Source organism: Salvelinus alpinus, chromosome 6, assembly GCF_045679555.1.
Source record: "Salvelinus alpinus chromosome 6, SLU_Salpinus.1, whole genome shotgun sequence".
Classification (NCBI taxonomy): Eukaryota; Metazoa; Chordata; class Actinopteri; order Salmoniformes; family Salmonidae; genus Salvelinus; species Salvelinus alpinus.
Window position 1 is genome coordinate 24,561,679 of NC_092091.1, and position 25,976 is coordinate 24,587,654.

The 25,976-nt window shown below is 40.7% G+C and overlaps 1 long non-coding RNA gene across 2 annotated transcripts in view; it reads right to left on the reverse strand.

The window, feature by feature from the left end:
• Nucleotides 1–25,976, reverse strand: part of LOC139578429 (uncharacterized) — a 98,207-nt gene that overhangs the window by 30,122 nt on the left and 42,109 nt on the right. Inside the window, exon 1 of one of the 2 annotated variants that reach the window (XR_011675544.1) lies at nucleotides 22,044–22,359. The exons of the other annotated variant lie outside the window; for it this stretch is intronic. This is a non-coding gene — a long non-coding RNA (uncharacterized lncRNA). Of the gene's footprint in view, nucleotides 1–22,043; nucleotides 22,360–25,976 lie in introns of those variants that run through there. 2 annotated transcript variants of the gene reach the window in all.

Genomic DNA, 25,976 nt, shown 5'->3' on the forward strand with positions numbered 1-25,976 from the left:
CTGCAGTCCTTGCAGATTAATTTGTGTTGACACATATAGTAAAACTACCTTCACAATCAAGGCCCCAAGTAGTTATCTCTACACAAAAAGCAATCCAGAGAAGACTACAAGATTTCACTCTTTTTTCCACAGTGCCCAAAGAAAGGGGTGGGCTGATTCTTCGTATCTGCCAGTTTGTCATTACTGCTGTGAGAAAGGCCATATTGTCTGTCATAAATTGGAACAGAAATATTTTAGAAAAAGCTGGTTATTCTTGTGGGAGGCAGTCATTTTGACTGAATTTAAAATTGACTGAATTAAAAATGTTAATAAATCAGCCATGCCCTCTTCCGTCCTTAACTTTTCCTAAATAAGTGCATTTAACACACGTGTGTTGTTAGAATTTTGATATCACAAACAGAATGTGTGTTTTAAGCAGTTAAGAGGACATGTCATTTTCTTTCTCGAAGTGCCAAAAACAGACTTTTTCAAATCCTCCTACAGTCACATGCAGGTAAGACGTTTCTATGTTTTATATAGTATCAGAAAGAGCAGATTCTGAGGTTTCCAAAACACTTACCTTTACCAAATAACTCTCAAAATTGAAGAGATGACGCGGCACAAAATTGAAGAGAACTCCATTTCAAAATATCTATTTTTCCAAGAATAACCACTATTCCTTTGCACTCCACAGGTGAGCATGTGGCAGATGACCTACAGTAACAAACTAATGAAAATGCTATTGTGTTCTTTTAAATATTTTTTTTCTCTTCCTATTCTGTTATCCAAGACCTTCATAAATGCAATCAAAGGATAATTGTTTTGGTAGCATATGAAATATACTTATTTGTCATCGGGTGTATAAGAGGCAAAGTCAGGTGCAGGAGAGTAGCGTGATGTAAACAGGCACACTTTTATTTTAGTTCCAAAACGAGAGCACTACGTAAATCAAATGCGCTCAAAACACGGAACATAACAAAAGTAAAGTGCGTAATAAAACAGCACAATAACATGAAACAATTACACACAAAACATGATGGGAAACAGAGGGTTAAATACAAGTAGATTGATAGGGGAAATGAAAACCAGGTGTGTATGGAAACAAAACAAGACAAATGGATATATGAAAAATGGAGCGGCGATGGCTAGAATGCCGGTGACGTCGATCCCCGAACGCCGCCCGAACAAGGAGAGGAGCCGACTTCGGCGGAAGTCGTGACATTATTAGACAGTTAGAATGTTGCAGTCTAAATGGCTGCTCATTGGCGTAGTAAGGGGGGGTAGCGAGGCCCAGCAGTTTAAGTGTTAAATCTCTGTTTGGGACTGGTTTATCTTCTGAACAAGATTTTGGATAAGATTTGTATGAACCCCTTTGTTTCAGACGGGATTGTGTCTCTGCAGAGTGGTGATGCTGTTAAACAGCCTGTGAAGATACTGCGGGACACTGGGGCAGCCCAGTCCCTCATTTTGGAAGGTGTTTTGCCAATGCCTGACACTTCAGCAGCTGGTTAGTGTTAGTTCAAGGCATAGAGATGGACTGCATTGAAGTTCCTTTGTATAATATGGAACTCAAGTCTTATCTTGTTTCTGGTCCCGTGGTCGTTGGAGTGAGGCCTAGCATACCTGTGAAGGGGGGTCTCATTCATTTGCAGGTTTGCATTTATTGTCATGAATCATGCCCTGGAGGCAGCGCTGCAGAGTGCACTATAAAAAAATATTGTGTTAGTTGTACTTAAAATTGGCAATTATTTGCATCAGCTTTTGAGTATTCCAACATGATGTATTCTTATGTACAATACACTTAACTTTTGATGTTTCACAAACACTATAAGTCCTGCATCTAAAAAAAAATGGCTTGGATCCAACTTAATTTATCAATTCCAAAACTGTTATTCTTCGTTACATCTACTTCATATTTTTGATTACCTACTTTAAGTGATCATGTCTTATTGTTTAAGATTTTTGAATATTAGCTATTTTAACCCACTTTCACAGGCAATGTTGAGCACTATGCTCAATCCACTAGCAGTAGCCTAAGTGGAGATAGGCAAATGCAGCATCATACAATGCGTGTAGCTCTCTGTTTCCCCCCACTCAATCACAACAAACAAACTTCCTGCAGGTTGAGTTCAATAACTACAGGCAGATGTACGGTGAGATGCCGGAGGAAGCTTTAAATAGGTCAGTAGCCTACAGAGTAACATGAGAAGAATGCAATTGATGAATTTATGTAGATATTCTAAACTAAGTGTTTTGATAACTTTCAAATGTAGTAACAGGTCCATGATAGATCCTTTACATCCTTTACATAATACCATAGAAGCAGTGTTCTGCTAATATAACAATGTGAACCTTTTATCTTTCATTGTCATTCCCAGCCGATACAGATACTGTGCCTAACGGCATGTTGTCTGGTGGTAATGGGGCTACCTTGGCAAACAAAGCAGTGGTCATACCTTCCTGTGAAGTGTCCTGGATACAATAGGAGTTCCCTGATCCTAGTGCAGAATACACAGGCTTCCTCCTTCCCCATCTTGACTGATAGCATTCAATTCAATAATAAAGACAATACAAGTAAAAGTTGTCCTGTAAAATGTTTATGTTGAGTGCCAGGCCTCTCTCCTGTCTGTCAGTCTGGACTTTATCACATCAACTTGCAAGTCTCCACGTGCTGGCTCGGAAAGTATTCAGACTTTTTGCATATTTTGTTACGTTACAGCCTTATTCTAAAATGGATGAAGTAGTTTCTCTCTCTCTCATCAACCTTTACACAATACCCCATAATGACAAAGCAAAAACAGGTTTTTAGAAATGTTTGCAAAATGTGACTCACCACCTGGATTTGTTCTTATGTGGCAAAATGTGAAATTGTGTTTTTTACATTGGATAAAAGTAGAGACTCATAACTACAAAATGGTATGTCATACACTGTATTTGAGTAACAATGGGAAAGTAATTCTGCTTTTAAAGTTGATCGACTTGTAAACTCACTTAGAAAAACGGCCTTTGAATGTTTTGGTATCTGGTGAAGAGCTCTTCTTTGTCGACACCATTCAGCATCGTTCACACCCTCTTAAGCTTTAGCCCCACCCATCTTGTTTTGCTCTCGGAGTGCACACTTGACGCTCTGGCCGATGATTTGCTTACCTATGGATAACATGAAAACAGCCTAACCAGCTCTGCTGGCAATAATTTAATTTAAATTTTTGCAGACGTTTACTGACACCGACCATATTCAATGGGTGTTGTACACACATCACATAATGTTAGCTAACGAGCCAGCCAGCTAACGTTAGCTCGTTAAACAACAATGAACAGTGCCAACAATGCCACAGTGCTGGGAGATAAACAGCCAGGTTCAATGTTAGCTAGCTAACATTAGGCTCTAACAAGAAAAGCAAATGGCTCTGGGATACAAATAATATCAGCTAGGGAGCCAGCCAGCTAACGTTAGCTAGCTAACAGTACACTTTAGCTTGAAATGAAACCCCTGTCAAAATTAGAAACGTGTAATATCTGAAAATATAGCTAGCCAACGCTAGACTATCATGCATGATGAACGTGTCTCCCTATCAGGAATGCCATATACCACGGTTGCCCTTAGTTTGAAGATGTAATCCGGAAACAGGTGTTTTCTCCATCTCTTTAGCTATCATATTCTAATTCCACTGATTTCAAAACTTGATCCTCCAGAAAGTGGAGAGCAACACTTATGCAGTTCCACTATGCAATATATATATATTTTTTTAAAGCCACGTTCGACACGATTACCAAGACAGACTGACGAGCTCAAATAGACAGAAGCCTTCTATATGGCAGACCAATCCATTCTCATCTCTTGGTATGTCCACCCCACTCATTATCTCAGCCAATCATGGCTAGTGGGAAGGTTACTGACTTTTTCTGTGGCTTAACCAACAAGGCTCATAATTGAACAATTGTATTCGTATTTAGATGGCATACCAGTTTATTAAAGGCACCTGAAAGTTCACATGTTCGAGAAGGCATTTCTGCCCCCAAAAAAATGTTAATTATTATATTATTTTTTTCAAAACGGCTCTCCTGTAAAGTTGTGACTTGCGACATACGCCTAGTTTCCTGAATCGTGTCACAAATATATATAAAAAAAAGAAATGTATATAAGTATTCAGACCCTTTACTCAGTACACTAAAAATAAAAGGTAAAATCTTCAAATTTAAACTGTGGGGGAACCCCTACAAGTTATTCGAAGAACCCTTTTTAATGGATCCTCTAAGAACCTTTTGAAGACCTTTTAGCTATCCCCCTATTATTATGATTAATACAAATAACAATAACACAATATTTTGGTTGTCAGTGTTTATTATGATTTTAGTGGCAAAGTAGAATAAACAAATCAAAATATGAGGTAAACTCCCAGCAGAGCCCCAAGTCCAATGGGTATATCCTTTGGCGTGTTGATGTTCTCCGTATCAATAGCCAGAATGATTTTGCAGTGCATGGTGATTGAACATGTTTCCTCTTATATTCAGAGGTGTAGGGAGGGTGAAGTCTGAATCCTAACAAAACATGCACACGACTGTATTCATACCTTTGTTTTTGTGGTAAATGTGAATGAAAAACACTGTTTTGATAATGGTTTTCATACACATACCTTGTCCATAATGTAGAGGCCTATGGGATTTTAATTGAAAAGGTAAGGGAGGGGCATCCCAAGTGGCGCAGTGGTTTAAGGCACTGCGTCGCTGTGCCGCTCCGTCACAGCCGGCCGCAACTGGGAGACCCATGACGCGGCACACAATTAGCCCAGCTTTGTCCGGGTTAGGGGAGGGTTTGGCCGGCAGGGATGTCCTTGTCCCATCGAGCACTAGTGACTCCTGTGGCAGGCTGGGCGCAGTGCACGCTGACACGGTCGCCAGGTGTACGGTGTTTCCTCCGATACATTGGTGTGGCTGGCTTCCGGGTTAAGTGGTCATTGTGTCAAGAAGCAGTGCGGCTTGGTTGGGTTATGTTTCGCCTCTCCCATGTCCATACGGGAATTGCAGCGATGAGACAAGACTAACTACCAATTGGATACAATGAAAAAGGGGTAAAAACTATATTTTTTTTTAATGGGAGGAGGATGGTACATGTGATCCGCATAACATTCCAATTGACATACCCTTGTATGTATCCTTGTCTGCAGACAGACACAAAATTGAGCAGTTCAGCCATCTGCACCCAATACAGCTAGCCTTCAACATATAGTACATATTCGTACCTCTTTGTTGATTGATTTCCATTGAATTATGTCCATTTTCTTTTTTAGAAAAAATGCAAATAGTCTGGGTAGCCATTTGTTTAGGTTTTCAGGAGTCTTATGGCTTGGGGGTAGAAGCTGTTTAGAAGCCTCTTGGACCTAGACTTGGCGCCCCGGTACCGCTTGCCCTGCAGTAGCAGAAAGAACAGTCTATGACTAGGGTGGCTGGAGTCTTTGACAATTTTTAGGGCCTTCCTCTGACACTGCTTGGTATAGAGGTCCTGGATGGCAGGGAGCTTGGCCCCAGTGATGTACTGGGCTGTTTTCCTTTAGTCCACGATCAGCTCCTTTGTCTTGATCACGTTGAGGGAGAGCACCATGAGCACTTTCAACTCAGGACATCATTCACAGGTACTGGCTTTGCCTCTCTAGAGAATAAGGCAACAAATGGAACTAATTAAAACTGCATAAAATAGGTCAAAGTTGGCAGATGGATGATTTGAAAAGAGGAACACCAACATTGATTTTCAAATCGTTGATGAAATCTGGTTGCTCAACCAAAGTCTTCATTCACCATACCCTGCTCAACACCAAAAATATGTATAATTACCCTCACATTTCTCAATAGTGTTGTACTCTCTGGGTGTATGCATAAGTGTGCATGCATCTTTTGAAACAGTAAGCCCCTCTTCTCTAAGAATTACCAATAAACCACTTAATGCACCCCTGGTGAGGTGGTTTTCATTAGCCCAAGATGCCAGCTTTACACATACCACCCTTTCTTGCAGTTTGAGAAGATGGTACATGTGATCCGCATAACATTCCAATTGACATACCCTTGTATGTATCCTTGTCTGCAGACAGACACAAAATTGAGCAGTTCAGCCATCTGCACCCAATACAGCTAGCCTTCAACATATAGTACATATTCGTACCTCTTTGTTGATTGATTTCCATTGAATTATGTCCATTTTCTTTTTTAGAAAAAATGCAAATAGTCTGGGTAGCCATTTGTTTAGGTTTTCAGGAGTCTTATGGCTTGGGGGTAGAAGCTGTTTAGAAGCCTCTTGGACCTAGACTTGGCGCCCCGGTACCGCTTGCCCTGCAGTAGCAGAAAGAACAGTCTATGACTAGGGTGGCTGGAGTCTTTGACAATTTTTAGGGCCTTCCTCTGACACTGCTTGGTATAGAGGTCCTGGATGGCAGGGAGCTTGGCCCCAGTGATGTACTGGGCTGTTTTCCTTTAGTCCACGATCAGCTCCTTTGTCTTGATCACGTTGAGGGAGAGCACCATGAGCACTTTCAACTCAGGACATCATTCACAGGTACTGGCTTTGCCTCTCTAGAGAATAAGGCAACAAATGGAACTAATTAAAACTGCATAAAATAGGTCAAAGTTGGCAGATGGATGATTTGAAAAGAGGAACACCAACATTGATTTTCAAATCGTTGATGAAATCTGGTTGCTCAACCAAAGTCTTCATTCACCATACCCTGCTCAACACCAAAAATATGTATAATTACCCTCACATTTCTCAATAGTGTTGTACTCTCTGGGTGTATGCATAAGTGTGCATGCATCTTTTGAAACAGTAAGCCCCTCTTCTCTAAGAATTACCAATAAACCACTTAATGCACCCCTGGTGAGGTGGTTTTCATTAGCCCAAGATGCCAGCTTTACACATACCACCCTTTCTTGCAGTTTGAGAAGATCATGGTTCACACGCAGTACACTATCAGACGACCTCTCAATCTCATCAGTATCAAACAATCTTTCAGTACGATCACTGGTTTTAACATGGGAGAAGGTGTACATCAAATTACTATCAACACTAGTTTCAGTAGAAATATCAGATGTTACATTATTTCTAGACTCTGCCTGAGCTAAAACATCTGCATGGAATTTACTCCACTGTTTATGATAAGCCATAGCTAAATTGCAGTAGTCCAAACAACCAAACCAAGTCCCATTTGCAATTATAGGTGACAAAATTATTGTGTCTTACATAGTCAGCGACTGTCTTCTTCTCCACACGGCTTAATTAGCTTGAAATTGGTTGTGTTCTGTGTTAATTATTATAGGCTACTCATACTAATAAGGCAATCAAGTCAATCGGGTGCAGCTGTCAGAAGACGTCATGAACACGTCGACAAGACACCTTTTTCACTAGTGGCAACACCTCATGCAATGGAAATCACAAAACATCATATTTACATGTGAATATTGTCTTATAAATATGTTATTCATAATATATATGGATAAGAGACAATATCCAAAGGTAAACGTTTATTTATAGGATTAATGGTAACTACTTCTAAACTTCTGAAGATCAATCATGAATGAATGATAGTACACCTAGATACATGTTGAAATGATGGTGTCCTTTGGGAAAATCAGATGTCAATGTACTACATTGAATGTAGACCACAAAAACTCAACCTCACTTCAAATGTACTTTCACATATCTTGTGTTAAACAAGTTAGATGAGTTACTTTCAACTATTCAGTGTTAAGGTAGAGGAGCTACGCAAATGAGTATGGAAGCTGATCAGTATCCATACGTGTTGACGTAATAGCTCAGCAGAAATGAACACTGTTTGTTTCTGAAGCTAAATGGTGTGCTTAGAGATAAGCATCTGGATGGCAGGCTTGTCCTCACTGAAGTACATTGACTCTTACTGGTATATGAGGGGTACTGTTCAGACAAGTATGCATTTTTTTTAGGTTGATGGTGTGACTGTTTTAAACATACAATTTTACTATCAACATTGAAACAAGGTCAAATAAAATGTCTAAACAAATATGAAATTCAACATAATTTCAATCACCCAATATATTGAATATAGGATGAAAAACAGATTGATTTAACAGAGAGAATATGCAAAAATATCAACATCTAAAATATGCTGAAAATGTTACGTTTATCTGATGTTGCATGTTCAACATATTTACAACACAACATGAATTGTGTTGCATTTTCCATGTAGATTCTACGTGAGATTTTTAACCATTCTACATGGAATTTTCAAAGCAATTTTCACATATACATAGTGTTGATGATTATGTTGAAATTAGATTGATGTTAACCTGTTAGTCAGGTTAAGTAATATTATTTAAGTTTTACCCTAATTTTAATGTTTGCAACGCTGGTGGAATTATATGAAAACAGTAGTGGTTGAATACTTTTTCAAATACAAATGTGTTTCAAACATAGATTCAATGTCACATTATATTGAAATTACATTGAAACAACGTTGTTCCAACCAGTTTGTGCCAAGTGGGTTATGACTCAATCTCTAAAGGCTGGGGATTTCTTGACCTTTGTGGAAAACATGAATGCTCAACTGCTGTACTATAGGGGTGAATCTATGTGCCCTTTAAAGACTCCTATCATTTCCTCTGAGACCATCTCTGTATCTCTGAGTAACCTTGTCCTTGGCTCTCTAGCAAAGGTCATATAGATAGAACGGATGCAGAAAAACAGGATGAGAAATTGTGAGAAATTGATGTTTTTTTTCAATGATCCACTATCCTGAGCAACTGCTATTCCTTTCAGCTGCTTGTTTAGCAAGAGCAGGGTAATTATGGAGATGGTAAGCCTTCTAATTAATGTAAGCAGCTTTAGAATTCAAAGACCGTCATCAGAGCAGAGCATCAGTCTTATCAGTGATACAAACACATAAACATATGTACACACACACACCTTTCTTTTTTGTATATATCTGCTCTAGTGTCTGTATTGCAGCATTTACAAAAGGGCTAACTTTTGATGATACAATTATAAAATAGTCATGAACCTGGAACATTATCTTATAGGTGTATCTCTGTGTGGTGAAAAATGAACAATGGGTGCTATGAAAAACACTCCAAAGCATTACTCTTTGAACAACCTCCACAAAGTCCCCTGAAACCCATTGAAGTACTTGCATACTGCCTATGCCAGAATAATGTACATTATGCCTCTGGGATGGCAGAGTAAGACGGGGAGAAAAGAAAGGTATGAGTCCTGGCGGATAGCCCGGCTGCATGAAAACCACATAGTAAATAATAATTTAAAAAAATACACAAACAAAATAAAAGTACTGATGTTGGAGGATCAAAGTAAAGCTAGAATGGAGAGAGAGCCAGAACAAGGGTGTTAAAATAGCGAGGAACGCACTTGTGTGTGTGAATTATCCATTGTGCAGTACAATAGGTGGAAAAGCTCTCTGTAATCTTCCCACATGCATCAGGAGTTAGAGTACAACGCAAGCTGAAAGTGGGGGACATGGAAGTAGAGCATGAACTAAGACACGATCAAAGGACAGTGCTCTGGAGTAATAAGAATATGATTTATACACAGAGTTAAAGTGGAACTGACAAAATTTTAGCAACATGAAATATTATTAAAATCTGTTCATATACACCCCCAGAAAGAATATGGCATTTCAAAAAACTTTAGATCATTAGAATGCATTCGCCAAAAGCCACAAAATACACCTGAATGGATTTCTGCAAATATGTCAATACCACAGGAGTCCTCTTACATTTGGGAACTATTGATCAAACTATTGATCAAACAACCATGAAAAGGTAGGAAGGTAGGCTCTCTCTCCCTCAGTTATGCACATCGACAACAGCGAGATCAACAACTAATGCTAGCCAGAGCAGGATGAGCTAAAATCTAATGAAGGAACATTAGATAAACCTTCCCAAACTGTTTCATAAACAATGGGGTATTGTAGCCTACTCGGCCTTCTGCAGCTTGCCTTCAACCAAGTACCCAAGCTAACTGGCAACATTTTTCTAGCTAGCTAGCTAGCTACTTCAAGACACAAATGAGAGAACACCTCACTCTGAGCATTTTACTCGCCCTAGCAGAGCTGGTTAGCTAGGCTGTTTACATGTTATCTAGAGCACTCGTGACTAGCTATTACTTTTTTTGCCTACTTTTACTGACACCGGTCATATTCAGCGGGTGTTGCGTTCATAAATGCATTAGTGATTCTGCGCTCTGGCACACTCAGACAAGAGTGCTTTGAAATCAGAGTAGATAGCCAGAGTGAATTTGCGAATGCAAGAGATATGCTAACTGGATAACAGTTGTTCAAGTTCTTGCTAGCTAATCAAATGACACCTGCATGTATAGCCACCGAAAACCAATATGAGGGGAAAAAGTCAGCCACTCCTCCAGTGACATGACATCCTCCTAGCAGCTAGCTAGCTAGCTAACATTAGGCTCTGTGTTTTTAGCTTGCTACATAAATAAACACACTAGTCTATTAGCCACATTATGACTGACTTGTGATCATTGCCCTTGGTAGTTTGATTGTATTGACATTCTCAGCCTCAGTTACAGTGCATTCGAAAAATAATCAGACCCCTTTACATTTTCCACATTTTGTTACGTTATGGCTTTATCTAAAATGGATTACATTTTTTTCTCATCAATCTACACACAATACCCCATAATGACATTCAGGCCAAAGAGTTCAATCTTGGTTTCATCAGACCAGAGAATCTTGTTTCTCATGGTCAGAGTCCTTTAGGTACCTTTTGGCAAACGCCAAGAGGGCTGTCATGTGCCTTTTACTGTGGAGTGGCTTACGTCTGACCACTCTACCATAAAGGCCTGATTGGTGGAGTGCTGCAGAGATGGTTGTCCTTCTGGAAGGTTCTCCCATCTCCACAGTGGAACTCTCTGGAGCTCTGTCAAAGTGACCAGCTGGTTCTTGGTCACCTCCCTGACCAAGGCTTTTATCCCCTGGTTGCTCAATTTGGCCGGGCGGCAAGCTCTAGGAAGAGTCTTGGAGGTTCCAAACTTCTTCCATTTAAGAATGATAGACGCCACTGTTTTCTTGGGGACCTTCAGTGTTCTGGTACCATTCCTCAGATCTGTGCCTCGACACAATCCTGTCTCGGAGCTCTACAGACAATTCCTTCGACCTCATTCCTTGGTTTTTGCTATGACATGCACTGTCAACTGTTTGACCTTTATATAGATAGGTGTGTGCCTTTCTAAATCATGTCCAATCAATGGAATTTACCACAGGTGGACTCCAATCAAGTTGTAGAAATACCTCAAGGATGATCAATGGAAATAGGATGCACCTGAGCTCAATTTTAAGTCTCATATCAAAGGGTTTTGAATACTTATGTAAATAAGGTATATATATATATTTTTTTTATACATTCGCAAAAATGTCTAAAAACCTGTTTTTGCTTTGACATTATGGTGTATTGTGTGTAGATTGATGAGAAAAAAATATAATTTCATCCATTTTAGAATAAGGCTGTAATGTAACAAAATGTGGAAAAAGTGAAGGGGTCTGAATACTTTCCATTTTTGTCCAAAATACTGAAACTGAAACAATGCATCCTGAATGAAGGCAGCAAACAATGTACCAGGCTAGCTGTAATGTACAACCTGATAGAAATATTTTTGGGACTGCCAAGAAATGTATTTGGGAATTATATAAATCATGCATTGAACTGCATCCGTCTATTCTGCCAACAATGCTTTAGTTTACATCATGGAGTGTTGAGTCAAATATAATCTATTTTTAAAACCTCTTGTAAAGGTAGTTTTGTAGCATCAACTGGGAATTTGACATTTTTTACTGATATTATGATTGTCTGTTTGTTTCATTTCTGCAAAGTAGATACAATGCTGTCAGTTCCACTTTAAGTGCCTCCAAATTACAATTCTGTTCTTAGGTTACTTGGGCAAATATTGATCTGATCATGGTGATCGTCATTTTACTGTGTGGATTGTTATCTCGCTCTCTCTCTGCATATTTTCTTATATTTACAGTTATTTAAGACAGGACAAAGACGAATGTGTGGAGTTAAGAGGATAGATTCACAGAAACAGAAGAAATGGGTTCCCTTCTGATCCTGTATCCACTAATCCATTTGATTTTCATCACCCAGGCGAAGATTGTAGTATGGTGGGAGGGAGAGATTCAAGTCACACAGTGCCCTCTTGTGGTATCAGTACACAAAATATCCAGCGCCCAATCACTTGACCATGTAACTAACAACGTTATGTCCTACTAGCTTGTCCTTAATCTTTTGCCATTTTCTGTCACCAATCCAGTCATTTCACATCAACAAGGATGAGGAACATGATTTGAAGGGATGAAGCCACTTTGGGGACAAAGAAGTCAAGACATTCTACCTAAACTAAGATGGTGCTAGAGAATAAGGCAGACATTTTACATGCCCCCAGTCGATTGTGTTTTTTGTTAATTTATTTGTGTTGGTTGTAACTTATTTTTTAAAACTGATTTTGTTCATAATGTTGTCGCTACTGTCTCTTATGACCTTCTAAACATCAGGACTGCAATTACTCACCACGGATTAGCAGAATCCTTTTTTTCCTTTCACGACTCTGACGTGCCCAATGCGAAGGATACACTGCTTCCTCGGGAATAGGCCCCAATCCCTATGATCTGCGTGAAGAGGAGGCGGAGAAAGAGAAAGAGGGGGCGAAGGTCTGGCTGCCTTCTGAGAATTCGTAGGCGATCGAATAAACCCCCACGTCCCTCCATTTTGCTAGCAAACATGCAATCCTTGGAGAATAAAATCGACAAGTTACGCGGAAGATTAAACTACCAACGGGATATTAAAAACTGTAACATCTTATGTTTCACAGGGTCGTGGCTGAGACGACAATATCAACATACAGCTGTCTGGTTAAACGATGTAACGGCAGGATAGAATAGCGGCGTCTGGTAAGACAAGGGGCGGCGGACTATATAATTCTGTAAATAACAGCTGGTGCACTATATCTAAGGAAGTCTTGAGTTATTGCTCGCCTGAGGTAGAGTATCTCATGATAAGCTGTAGACCACACTACCTACCGAGAGAGTTTTCATCTGTATTCTTCGTAGCTGTTTACATACCACCACAGTCAGAGGCTGGCACTAAGACAGCATTGAATGAGCTGTATTCCACCATAATCAAACAAGAAAATGTTCACCCAGAGGCAGCGCTCCTAGTTGCTGGGGACTTTAATGCAGGGAAACTTAAATCCATTTTACCAAATTTCTATCAGCATGTTAAATGTGCAACCAGAGGAAAAAGAACTCTGGGCCACCTATACTCCACACACAGAGATGCATACAAAGCTCTCCCTTGCCCTCCATTTGGCAAATCTGACCATAATTCTATCCTCTTGATCCCTGCTTACAAGCAAAAATTAAAGCAGGAAGCACCAGTGACTAGATCAATAAAAAAGTGGTCAGATGAAGCAGTTGCTAAGCTACAGGGCTGTTTTGCTAGCACAGACTGGAATATGTTCCGGGATTCCTCCGATGGCATTGAGGAGTACACCACATCAATCATTGGCTTCATCAATAAGTACATCGATGACGTCAGCCCCACAGTGACCGTACGTACATACCCCAACCAGAAGCCATGGATTACAGGCAGCATCTGCACTGAGCCAAAGGCTAGAGCTGCCGCTTCCAAGGAGTGGGACTCTAACCAGGAAGCTTACAAGAAATCCCACTCTGCCCTCTGACGAACCATCAAACTGGCAAAGCGTTAATACAGGACTAAGATCAAATCGTAATACACAGTCTGTGGCGCTCGTCGGATGTGGCAGGGCTTGCAAACCATTACAGACTACAAAGTGAAGCACAGCCGAGAGCTGCCCAGTGACATGAGCCTACCAGACGAGCTAAACTACTTCAATGTTTGCTTCGAGGCAAATAAGACTGAAACATAAATAAGAGCACCAGCTGTTCGGAAGTGTCACGCCCTGACCTTAGAGATCCTTTTTATGTCTCTATTTTGGTTTGGTCAGGGCGTGAGTTGGGGTGGGCATTCTATGTTTTGTGTTTCTATGATTTTCTATTGCTATGTTTTGGCCGGGTATGGTTCTCAATCAGGGACAGCTGTATATCGTTGTTTCTGATTGGGAACCATACTTAGGTAGCTTTTTCCCCCACCGTTCTTGGTGGGAAGTTGTCTTTGTTTGTTGGCACTATTGCCTTTAGCTTCACGGTTTGTTTTGTATGGTTTATTGTTTTTTGTCGGCGTCATTTTTAAATAAAGTAAAATGTACGCTCACAACGCTGCACCTTGGTCCTCATCCTTCAACAGCCGTGATAGGGAGACTGTGTGATCACGCTCTCCGCAGCCGATGTGAGTAAGACCTTTAAACAGGTCAACATTCACAAGGCCGGAGGGCCAGACGGATTACCAGGACGTGTACTGCGACCATGCGCTGATGTCTTCACTGACATTTCAACCTCTCCCTGTCCGAGTCTGTAATACCAACAGGTTTTAAGCAGACCATCATGGTGTCTCTGCCAAAGAACACTAAGGGAACCTGCCTAAATGACTACTGACCCGTAGTACTCACATCTGTAGCCATGAAATGCTTTGAAAGACTGGTCATAGCTCACATCAACACCATCATCCCAGAAACCATGGACCCACTCCAAATTTCATACCGGCCCAACAGAACCACAGATGATGCAATCTCTATTGCACTCCACACTGCCCTTTCCCACCTGGACAAAAGGAACCCCTATATGAGAATGCTATTCATTGACTGCAGCTCAGCATTCAACACCATAGTGCCCTCAAAGCTCATCAATAAGGTAAGGACCCTGGAACTGAACACCTCCCTCTGCAACTGGATCCTGGACCTCCTGACAGGCCACCCCAGGTGGTAAGGGTAGGTAACAACACATCCGCCATGCTGATCCTCAACACAGGGGCCCCTCAGGGGTGCGTGCTCAGTCCACTCCTGTACTCCCTGTTCACTCATGACTGCACGGCCAGGCACGACTCCAACACCTTCATTAAGTTTGCTGATGACACAACAGTGGTAGGCCTAATCACCGACAACGACGAGACAGCCTATAGGGAGGTGGTCAGAGACCTGACTGTGTGGTGCCAGGACAACAACCTCTCCCTCAACGTGATCAAGATAAAGGAGATGATCGTGGACTACAGGAAAAAGAGGAGCGAGCACACCCCCATTCTCATCGAAGGGGCTGCAGTGGAGCAGGTTGAGAGCTTCAAGTTCCTTGGTGTCCACATCACCAACAAACTATCATGGTCCAAGCACACTAAGACAGTCATGAAGAGGGCACGACAAAACCTATTCCCCCTCTGGAGACTGAAAAGATTTGGCATGGGTCCTCAGATCCTCAAAAGGTTCTACAGCTGCACCATCGAGAGCATCCTGACTGGTTACATCACTGCCGGGTATGGCAACTGCTCGGCCTCCGACCGCAAGGCACTACAGAGGGTAGTGCGTACGGCCCAATACATCACTGGGGCCAATCTTCCTGCCATCCAGGACCTCTATACCAGGCAGTGTCAGAGGAAGGCCCTAAAAATGTCAAAGACTCCAGCCACCCTAGTCATAGACTGTTCTCTCTGCTACTGCACGACAAGCGGTACCGGAGCGCCAAGTCAAGGTCCAAGTGGCTTCTAAACAGCTTCTACCCCCAAGCCATAAGACTCCTGAACATCTAGTCAAGTGGCTACCCAGACTATTTGCATTGCCCCCCCCCCCCCCCCCTTTACACCACTGTTACTCTCTGCTGTCGTCTATGCATAGTCACTTTAGTAACTCTACCCACATATACATACTACCTCAACTAACCGGTGCCCCCGCACATTGACTCTGTTTCAGTACCCCCCTATATATAGTCTCGCTATTGTTATTTTACTGCTGCTCTTTAATTACTTGTTACTTTTATCTCTTATTCTTATGCATATTTTTTTTAAACTGCATTGCTGGAAAGGGGCTCGTAAGTAAGCATTTCACTGTAAGGTCTACACCTGTTGTATTCGGCGCATGTGACTAATACAATTTGATTTGATTTGACCTAGAACACCAGGGAGCCAAAATACATTACCTGTATAATGTAGTGCTTACAGTCAGTCTCACTCCACACATTACAATATTTATCCTCAAAGTTCCCATTCCAAGTGTGAGAGTAGTAATAATAATTTGACTTTGCTACAGCGGATGGGTTTTTATATGCAGTAATATAACGCCACACTGGCAGAGGCATTTTGTCCTTGCCCTGTGGTAGGCCACCAGCTGTTTTGATCGGCTTAATAGACTCAGCTTTTCATTTAACACATCATGAACAGAACACCCCGCATAAACCTGTTTCTCCTTATTATCCTTTATCTCTTACTTCTCTTAATTTAAGTGTTTTTCATTGCCTGCTTTTTAGGTGAAAGAGGATGAAAAGACAAAACTGTTTTCTGACATCTTTTTCTTTTTCTCCATGTCTAACTATTGAAAATGGACTTGTGCTACATCAAAAAGTCACATGTTTAAGCAGTGATTTATAGCTTGTGAATACTGTATTGACATTGAAAGAGCTGCATATTCTTTCATGACTAAACCCTTCATTTATTCTTAAGGAGAACATTTACTCTCTAATCTCGGTCACAATATTCTATGTGGAGGTAACAGTGTCTTTCTTCTGAAAGCTTTTTCTCATAAATTGTTTATCAAATAAATGCTCCATGTATGATTGCGGTCATGGATATTTGGTCTCAGTCAAATAGCCTCTCTGCAGTAATGATCTCTGGTTTAGAGGACAATCACTTCTGACCGCCGCTCGAGGACTTCTTTCGTGTCAGTTACAGAGGGGAAATAAATGATTTTGTTGTGCTCAGATGTAGCCTGACCTTACCCTCAAACCAACAGCAATGCAATGTCCTTTGGTTGCAGATGTAAAAAAGGTGTTCAAATTATATGGTGTTCGTGGCCCAAGCTCCAATTGAGGTGCTACTCAACACAGAAAAAATGTATGCTAAATGTATGCAATTTCCCCTATAGCCAGAACTCAAATTGAATCTGAGAAACTATATTTGACTTGTCAACATGAATTATAGCCAAGATACTTCACCTCTTTCATTGATACAGTACCGGTCAAAAGCTAGGACACAAGTACTCATTCAAGGGTTTTTCTTTATTTATACTATTTTCTACATTGTAGAACAATAGTAAAGACTTTAAAACTATGAAATAACACATATGGAATTATGTAGTAACCAAAAAAGTGTTTAAAAAAATCGAAATATATTTTAGATTCTTCAAAGTAGCCACCCTTTGCCTTGATGACAGCTTTGCACACTCTTGTCATTTACTCAACCAGATTCACGAGGAATGCTTTTCCAACAGTCTTGAAGAAGTTCCAACATATGCTGAGCACTTGTTGGCTGCTTTTCCTTCACTCTGCGGTCCAACTCATCCCAAACCATCTGAATTGGGTTGAGGATGGGTGATTGTGGAGGCCAGGTCATCTGATACAACACCATCACCCTCCTTCTCGGTCAAATAGCCCTTACACAGCCTGGAGGTGTGTTTTCGGTCATTGTCCTGTTGAAAAATAAATGATAGTCCCACTAAATGCAAACCAGATGGGATGGAATATCACTGCAGAATGCTGTGGTAGCCATGCTGGTTAAGTGTGCATTGAATTCTAAATAAATCACAGACAGTGTCACCAGCAAAGCAGCCCCACAACATCACACCTCCTCCTCCATGCTTCACTGTGGGAACCACACATGCGGAGATCATCCGTTCACCTAATCTGCATCTCACAAAGACACGGTGGTTGGAATCAAAAATCTCAAATTTGGACTCATCAGACCAAAGGACAGATTTCCACCAGTGTAACGTCCATTGCTCGTGTTTCTTGGCCCAAGCAAGTCTCTTCTTCTTATTGGTGTCCTTTAGTAGTGGTTTCTTTGCAGCAATTCGACCATGAAGGCCTGATTCACACAGTCTCCCTTGAACAGTTGATGTTGAGATGTGTCTGTTACTTGAACACTGTGAAGCATTTATTTGAGCTGCAATCTGAGGTGCAGTTAACTATAATTAACTTATCCTCTGCAGCAGAAGTAACTCTAGGTCTTCCTTTCTTGTGGCAGTGTAACGCTCGTCTTTCTCCTCATCTGAAGAGGAGCAAGGATCGGACCAATATGCAGCGTAGTTTAAAGACATAATTACGTTTATTTAAACGAAGACGAAAAACACTTGAACAAACTACAAAATAACAAACGACGTGAACAGACCTGAACTTGAGAACAAAACACATGAACGCACGAACAGGACGGAACACACGAACGAACGAACGAAACGAAACAGTCCCGTGTGGTACAAACACTGACACAGGAACAATCACCCACAAACAAACAGTGAGAACAGCCTACCTTAATATGGTTCTCAATCAGAGGAAACGTAAAACACCTGCCCCTAATTGAGAACCATATCAGGCTAATACATTGAACCCAACATAGAAACACATAACATAGAATGCCCACCCCAACTCACACCCTGACCATACTAAACAAATACAAAAACAAGGGAAAACAGGTCAGGAACGTGACAGGCAGTCCTCATGAGAGACAGTTTCATCATACCTCTTGATGTTTTTTGCGACTGTACTTGAAGAAATGTTCAATGTTCTTGAAAAGACCAAATAGGGCTATCTTCTGTATACCACCCATACCTTGTCACAACACAACTGATTGGCTCCAACACCTTAAGAAGGAAAGAAATTCCACAAATTAACTTTTAACAAGGCACACATGTTAATTGAAATGCATTCCAGGTGACTACTCATGAAGCTGGTTGAGAGAATGCCAAGTGGGTGCAAAGCTGTCATCAAGGCAAAGGGTGGCTACTTTGAAGAATCTCAAATATAAAATACATTTTGATTTGTTTTAACACTTTTTAGTTACTACATGATTCCATATGTGTTATTTCATAGTTTTGATGTCTTCACTATTATTCTACAATGTAGAAAATAGTCAAAACTAAGGAAAAACCTTTGAATGAGTAGTTGTGTCCAACCTTTTGACTGGTACTGTATATCAAAACACAACTCTCTGCTGTAATGAAATTGATTATGACTATGCTAAGTTGTGAAAACCATGCCCTTGAAAACCAAATGTATTGTTGTGTTTTTTGTTTTTTGTTCTAGCCCCACATACAAGCTTAGGTTTGTATGTGGGGACATCCGCCCATGGTGTAATGAATGACACACCTGCTACATCAAAGCTGCCAAACTGTGCATCCAGATGCTAATGCTGTTGATTAGTTATGCAGAAAACCCCCACAGGGATATAGAATGCCGTGCCATGTTGCAGGAAACATCAACATCATTTAAGGCAGATGTACATAAAATGAAGAAATGTTTCACTTGAAAGCGTACCTCTTCAATGCACTGAGCATGGTGAATAATTTCAACTGTTGAAGTTGAGTTTACCGGAACAAGTTCATCAGTAAAGGTTCATCATAATCCCAAAGTATCAGGGAGACAACAGCAGAATGGGCAACTGGTCAGTGATAAACAAATGTTATGCAAACAAATCAAGTAGAAGCTGCAATACTAAGACCGATGCTGCTTTTCTAGAACTTTATGCAACCTGGGACATTTACATAATTTAGCAGACACTGCTATCCCAAGTGACTTACAGTAGTGCGTGCATACATTTTCTCCATACTGGTCCCCCATGAGAATTACACCCACAACCTTGGCGTTGCAAGCACCATGCTCTACCAACTGAGCCAAACGGGACCATCTCTTGAATTAACGTCAGCTAAAACCATGCATTGCAATGTCTTCGCCTGGACACAGAGGTAACATGAAATACTTCTACAAGATGGAAAGACAGATCCTACAGGTGAAAGTGAAAATGGTAGTAAAGTCTATGTAGATGCAGTGCATGTGTGTGTGCGCGCATGTGTATGCCCATGTTAGTGAAGGAGCCTTTCTGCACTTATTTCAATAAGACAGGGTTCCAAATCTCCATATTTTATACAATGCAGGCAATGCATATAAGTGCTGTCAAGTCAATATTCCTTTTTTCATCTCAATTTCCCCATTTCATACTCACAGGTTCAAGTGGAAATGACAGTTGAAGAAAAGGAAGTCAGGGTATAATGGATTCTAACATCACTTTGAAGCCTGCCTTCATCATTAACTCCATGGTTCTCGATCACACATACCCATTTCAGGCTGACGGGAACCTCGCTCTTCATTCATTTATTCCTTACAACTCGGAAAGAGCTTTTGTTGCACTCGCTATCATGGCCTTTTGTGTGCACAGTCAAAACACTGACCTTATATGGGGCGGCAGGTAGCCTAGTGGTTAGAGAATTGGACTAGTAACCGTAAGGTTGCAAGATCGAATCCCCTGAGCTGACAAGGTAAAAATCTGTTGTTCTGCCCCTGAACAAGGCAGTTAACCCACTGTTCCTAGGCCATCATTGAAAATAAGAATTTGTTCTTAACTGACTTGCCTAGTTAACTTATGTGGGATGTTATCGTCCCACCTGGCCAAAAGCCAGTAAAAATGCAGAGCGCTAAATTCAAAATAATTACTATAAAAATCAAACTTTCATGGAATCACACATGAAAGACACCAAATTAAAGCTACACTTGTTGTGAATCCAGCCAACATGTCTGATTTAAAAAAGGATTTACGGCGAAAGCACACCAAACGATTATGTTAGGTCAGTACATAGCCACAGAAAAACACAGCCATTTCTCCAGCCAAAGAGAGGAGTAACAAAAAGCAGAAATAGAGATAAAATTAATCACTAACCTTTGATGATCTTCATCAGATGACACTCATAGGACTTCATGTTACACAATACATGTATGTTTTGTTCGGTAAAGTTCATATTTATATCCAAAAATCTGAGTTTAGGCGGGACGCTACTGTCTCACTCGGCCAAAAGCCAGAGAAAATGCAGAGCGCCATATTCAAATAAATTACTATAAAAATCAAACTTTCATTAAATCACACATGAAAGATGCCAAATTAAAGCTACACTGGTTGTGAATCCAGCCAACATGTCAGAATTCAAATAGGCTTTTCGGCGAAAGCAAACGATGCTATTATCTGAGTTAGCACCATAGTAACAAAGAGAGAGAAGCATATTTCAACCCTGCAGGCGCGACACAAAACACAGAAATAAAAATATAATTCATGCCTTACCTTTGAAAAGCTTCTGTTGTTGGCACTCCAATATGTCCCATAAACATCACAAATGGTCCTTTTGTTCGATTAATTCCGTCGATATATATCCAAAATGTCCATTTATTTGGCGCGTTTGATCCAGAAAAACACTGGTTCCAACTTGTGAAACTTGACTACAAAATATCTCAAAAGTTACCTGTAAACTTTGCCAAAACATTTCAAACTACTTTTGTAATACAACTTTAGGTATTTTTTTACGGAAATAATCGATAAAATTGAAGACGGGATGATCTGTGTTCAATACAGGATAAAAAAAACTGTAGCTAGCCTTCTGGTCATGCGCCTCTAAAAACAGGACACAACAAGTGACCCTGATTCAAAATGGCCGTACTTCTTCATTACACAAAGGAAAAACCCTCAAACAATTTCTAAAGACTGTTGACATCCAGTGGAAGCGGATGTGGAAGCGGAACCAAGAAGGTCAATTAGAAATCTGTATTCCCAATGAAAATCCATTGAAAAGAGAGTAACCTCAACAACAACAAAAAATTCTGAATGGTTTGTCCTCTGGGTTTCGCCTGCTAAATAAGTTATGTTATACTCACAGACATGATTCAAACAGTTTTATAAACTTCAGAGTGTTTTCTATCCAAATATACTAACAATATGCTTTTCATCCAAACGTGAAAATGCTAAATTTAAAAAGTTAAATTAAAGAAATGGGCCACCCTTTGAGATGATCAGAGGAGGAAAGGCAAGGTTATATTCCACTGATACAGCTCTGTGTGTATCTGGTAAGAGTGACTAGGTCATCAGTTGCCAATGGATGATAGGCAGCAAGAATATCAGAGAAACATTATTTACAAGGTTAAAAAACTCACCTCAACTTCCAGATGTGGATGTGGTCTAAGGGGTAAGATGTAGGCTGTGGGACTGAAAAGGTTCTGAAGTCTCAAGTATGAAAGATTAGCCCTCGAGGTCCGTTGATCCTGTCAGGAGGAAGCCGAGGATCTCTTTGTTCTCTCTCCTCCAAACTGCCTATAGAAGGTGGAAAAACTGAAGGATGCTTTTGATCAGTGCTACAGTCAGGTACATCAATGCAGCAGTCAAAGGCTCTTCAACACTGTCTTTCCACCCACACATTTTACTCCTATGATACAATATCCTCTCTGAAGCTATAATTTTATTGGAATGATAGAAGAGGGAGGGTTCAGATTGGTTCATGGAGCAACACAGTAGAAGTCACAGTTTGGATGACGTAGAGATGGCCATCCCAAGTTGGAGGAAAGTATGTAGATATGTTGACTCACCACTTTGTGACATGTACTCCTTTTCTGAGTCTTCCATCTAATTAGATTTTTATATTTTTTTTTAAATAACTTGTTGTAAAAATATGGATAAACCTTAGTGAAAAGAAAGCCCATTAATCACTAGGTCACATTATTTTTATTTTGTTGTTAACAGCATTTCAACATTTGTCACTTGTCACGACTTCCACCGAAGTCGGTTCCTCTCCTTGTTCGGGTGGCGTTCGGCGGTCACCGTACCCGGTCTTCTAGCCATCGTCGATCCACTTTTCATTTTCCATTTGTTTTGTCTTGTTTTCCTACACACCTGGTTTTGATTTCCCTCATTTATTGTTGTGTATTTAACCCTCTGTTCCCCCCATGTCTTTGTGTGGAATTGTTTGTTGTAAGTGCTTGTGCACATGTTCACTGGTGCACGTCGGGTTTTGTACCCATGTTAGTTATTTATTTATGCCGTTGGTTTTGCAATTAAACTGCTCCGGCTATTACCTAGTGCTGCTCTCCTGTGTCTGACTTCCCTGCCACCAGTTACGCACCCCTTACATCACTATCCCAGTGCGTGTGCCAGAGAAGCATTTTGTCCCATTATTTGCCTCAACGTTGCTAAGCTGTAGCTCAGGAAACATACCCCAAATGGACGTGTAAAAATACTTAAAATAGTATATGTGCCTTGCATTCCCTTTCATACTGTAATTGAACGTTATGGCAAAATGTAGATTTCTGCCTAAATAGATATACCTAAAAGTAATACTTTTTCTTGAGATGGCCATAAACAATAACTAGTAATGATGCATAGTTCTAGAAAGGTCTGGAACTCACTTTTCTGGTAAAGAAATAGTTAAAAATTGCTGAGGTGTACTCACTTTTGAGGACACAAGATCAAGTACATAGTACAAATATTATGAAAATATAAAAATGAATATATTCCTATTCAACAAAAGTGGGGGAATAGGGCTTGAAATGACTGAAATGCTTTCTAAATATAGTAACAATCAAATTAAAAACGACTTATCTAAGATTTTACCTTTCTTATAACTGTAAAATAAATATGATCATATTTAGTGACAGTACAAATTTGGCCATATTTCACATAACTGACGACAGAGCATCTTTTGCTAACCTTCCTCTCGAGCAGAGACACCATTCGAATGTCTGCAGGCTCATTACAATTTCAGCTTTACACACAAAGTGATGTCGTCTCTCTGTTACCAAGAGAAAGTGGTTGGATTAAATGTTTTTATTTATTTATTATATTTAACTAGGAAAATCAATTAAAACCTCTTAAGGATCCGCCACTTTTTTTTCTTTTTTTTTCTCGCCTAAAATGACATACCCAAATCGAACTGCCTGTAGCTATGGACCTGAAGAAGGATATGCATATTCTTGATACCATTTGAAAGGAAACACTTTGAAGTTTGTTGAATTTTTTAAAGTAATATAGGAGAATGTAACACATTAGATCTGGTAAAAGACAATACAAAGAAAAAAACATGCGTTTTTTTGTATTTTTTTTGTACCATCATCTTTGAAATGCAAGAGAAAGGCCATAATGTATTATGCCAGCCCAGGCACAATTTCGATTTTGGCCACTAGATGGCAGCAGTGTACGTACAACGTTTTAGACTGATCCAATGAACCATTGCATTTTGGTTCCACATTCTGTATCAAGACTGCCCAAATGTGCCAAATTGGTTTATTAATACATTTTCAAGTTCATAACTGTGCACTCTCCTCAAACAATAGCATGTAATTATTTCACTGTAATAGCAACTGTAAATTGGACAGAGCAGTTAGATTAACAAGAATGTAAGCTTTTTGACAATATCAAATATGTCTATTTCCTGGGAAATGTTCTTGTTACATACAACCTCATGCTAATCACATTAGCCTATGTTAGCTCAACCATCCCGCAAGGGACCCACCTATCCTGTAGAGGTTTTAAGAACAAATTCTTATTTACAATAACGGCCTACCCCGGACAACACTGGGCCAATTGTGTGCTGCCCTATGGGACTCCCAATCACGGCCGGATGTGTTTCAGCCTGGATTCGAACCAGTGACTGTAGTGACGTCTCTTGCACTAAGATGCAGTGCCTTAGACCGCTGTGCCACTCGGGAGCAATTCTACAAAATTATTTTGTATTTTTTTCATGCTGAGAGCTCTAAATCCAGCTATGAATATCACAGCGAGATGAGGCTGGGCTCCGTGGCTCCGAAGCAGAGGGAAAAAAAAAAAAATCTGGATAGGCCAGAAAATGTGACACGTCACTCCCTATGTAAATGTACGGTGCGAGCTCTGCTGACAAAGTGGTAACGGAAAGCAGACAGACTATAATGCCGGGCATATACTACATGATTTTTCCATGAATTAGAACCGTTTTTGTCATCCCAGACAAAGTTTCGTGATCGGGGTGAAATCCTATGAACTTGGGCTAGGAGCAGTGCAATGGGACTCGCGTAGTTTGAGCTGGGAAAGGACGAAACCGATGATGGCTGTTCTCTTCTCCAGACCCTTGTCGGTTGTCCCGATAATTTTCTGACATGTCAGAAGGGTTGGTCGTTCATCTTGTAGTATGAGCAGTGCTACGACGCAATTGGGCAAGGACTACTGCCAATAGCCAATGAGCATTCAGCTCATTGGGGGGAGTGGTGTCGTGTTGTCGTGTTGTCAGGGGGGGAGTGTTGTCGTGCCCACTTCACAACTGTCTTGGTGTGTTTGGATCATGATAGTTTGTTGGTGATGTGGACACCAAAGTACTCTCAACCTGCTCCACTGCAGACCTGTTAATTAAAGTTAATTTTGAGCCTGTTCGGCCCTCATTTTCCTAGAATCCACTATCAGCTCCTTTGTCTTGCTCACATTGAGAGAGAGGTTGTTGTCCTGGCACCACACTGCCAGGTCTCTGACCTCCTCCCTATAGGCTGTCTCATCATTGTCTGTGATCAGGCCTACCACTGTTGTGTCAACCGCAAACTTAATGATGGTGTTGGAGTCGTGCTTGGCCACCCAGAACAGGGAGTACAGGAGGGGACTAATCACGCACCCCTGAGGGGCCTCCATGTTGAGGATCAGCGTGGCAGATGTGTTGTTGCCTACCCTTACCACCTGGGGTGGCGGCCCGTCAAGAAGTCCAGGATCCAGTTGCAGAGGGAGGTATTTCATCCCAGAGTCCTTAGCTTTTTGTGGGCACCATGGTTTTGAATGCTGAGCTGTAGTCAATTAACAGCATTCTCACATAGGTGTTCCTTTTGTCCAGGTGGGAAAGGGCAGTGTGGAGTGTGATTGAGATTGTGTCATCTGTGGATCTGTTGGAGCGGTATGCGAATTGGAGTGGGTCTAGGGTTTCTGGCATGATGGTGTTGATTTGAGCAATGACCAGCTTTTCAAAGAATTTCATAGCTACTGACACGAGTGCTACGGGGTGGAAATCATATAGGCAGGTTAACTTTGCTTTCTTGGGCACAGGGACTATGGTGGTCTGTTTGAAACGTGAAGGTATTACAGAC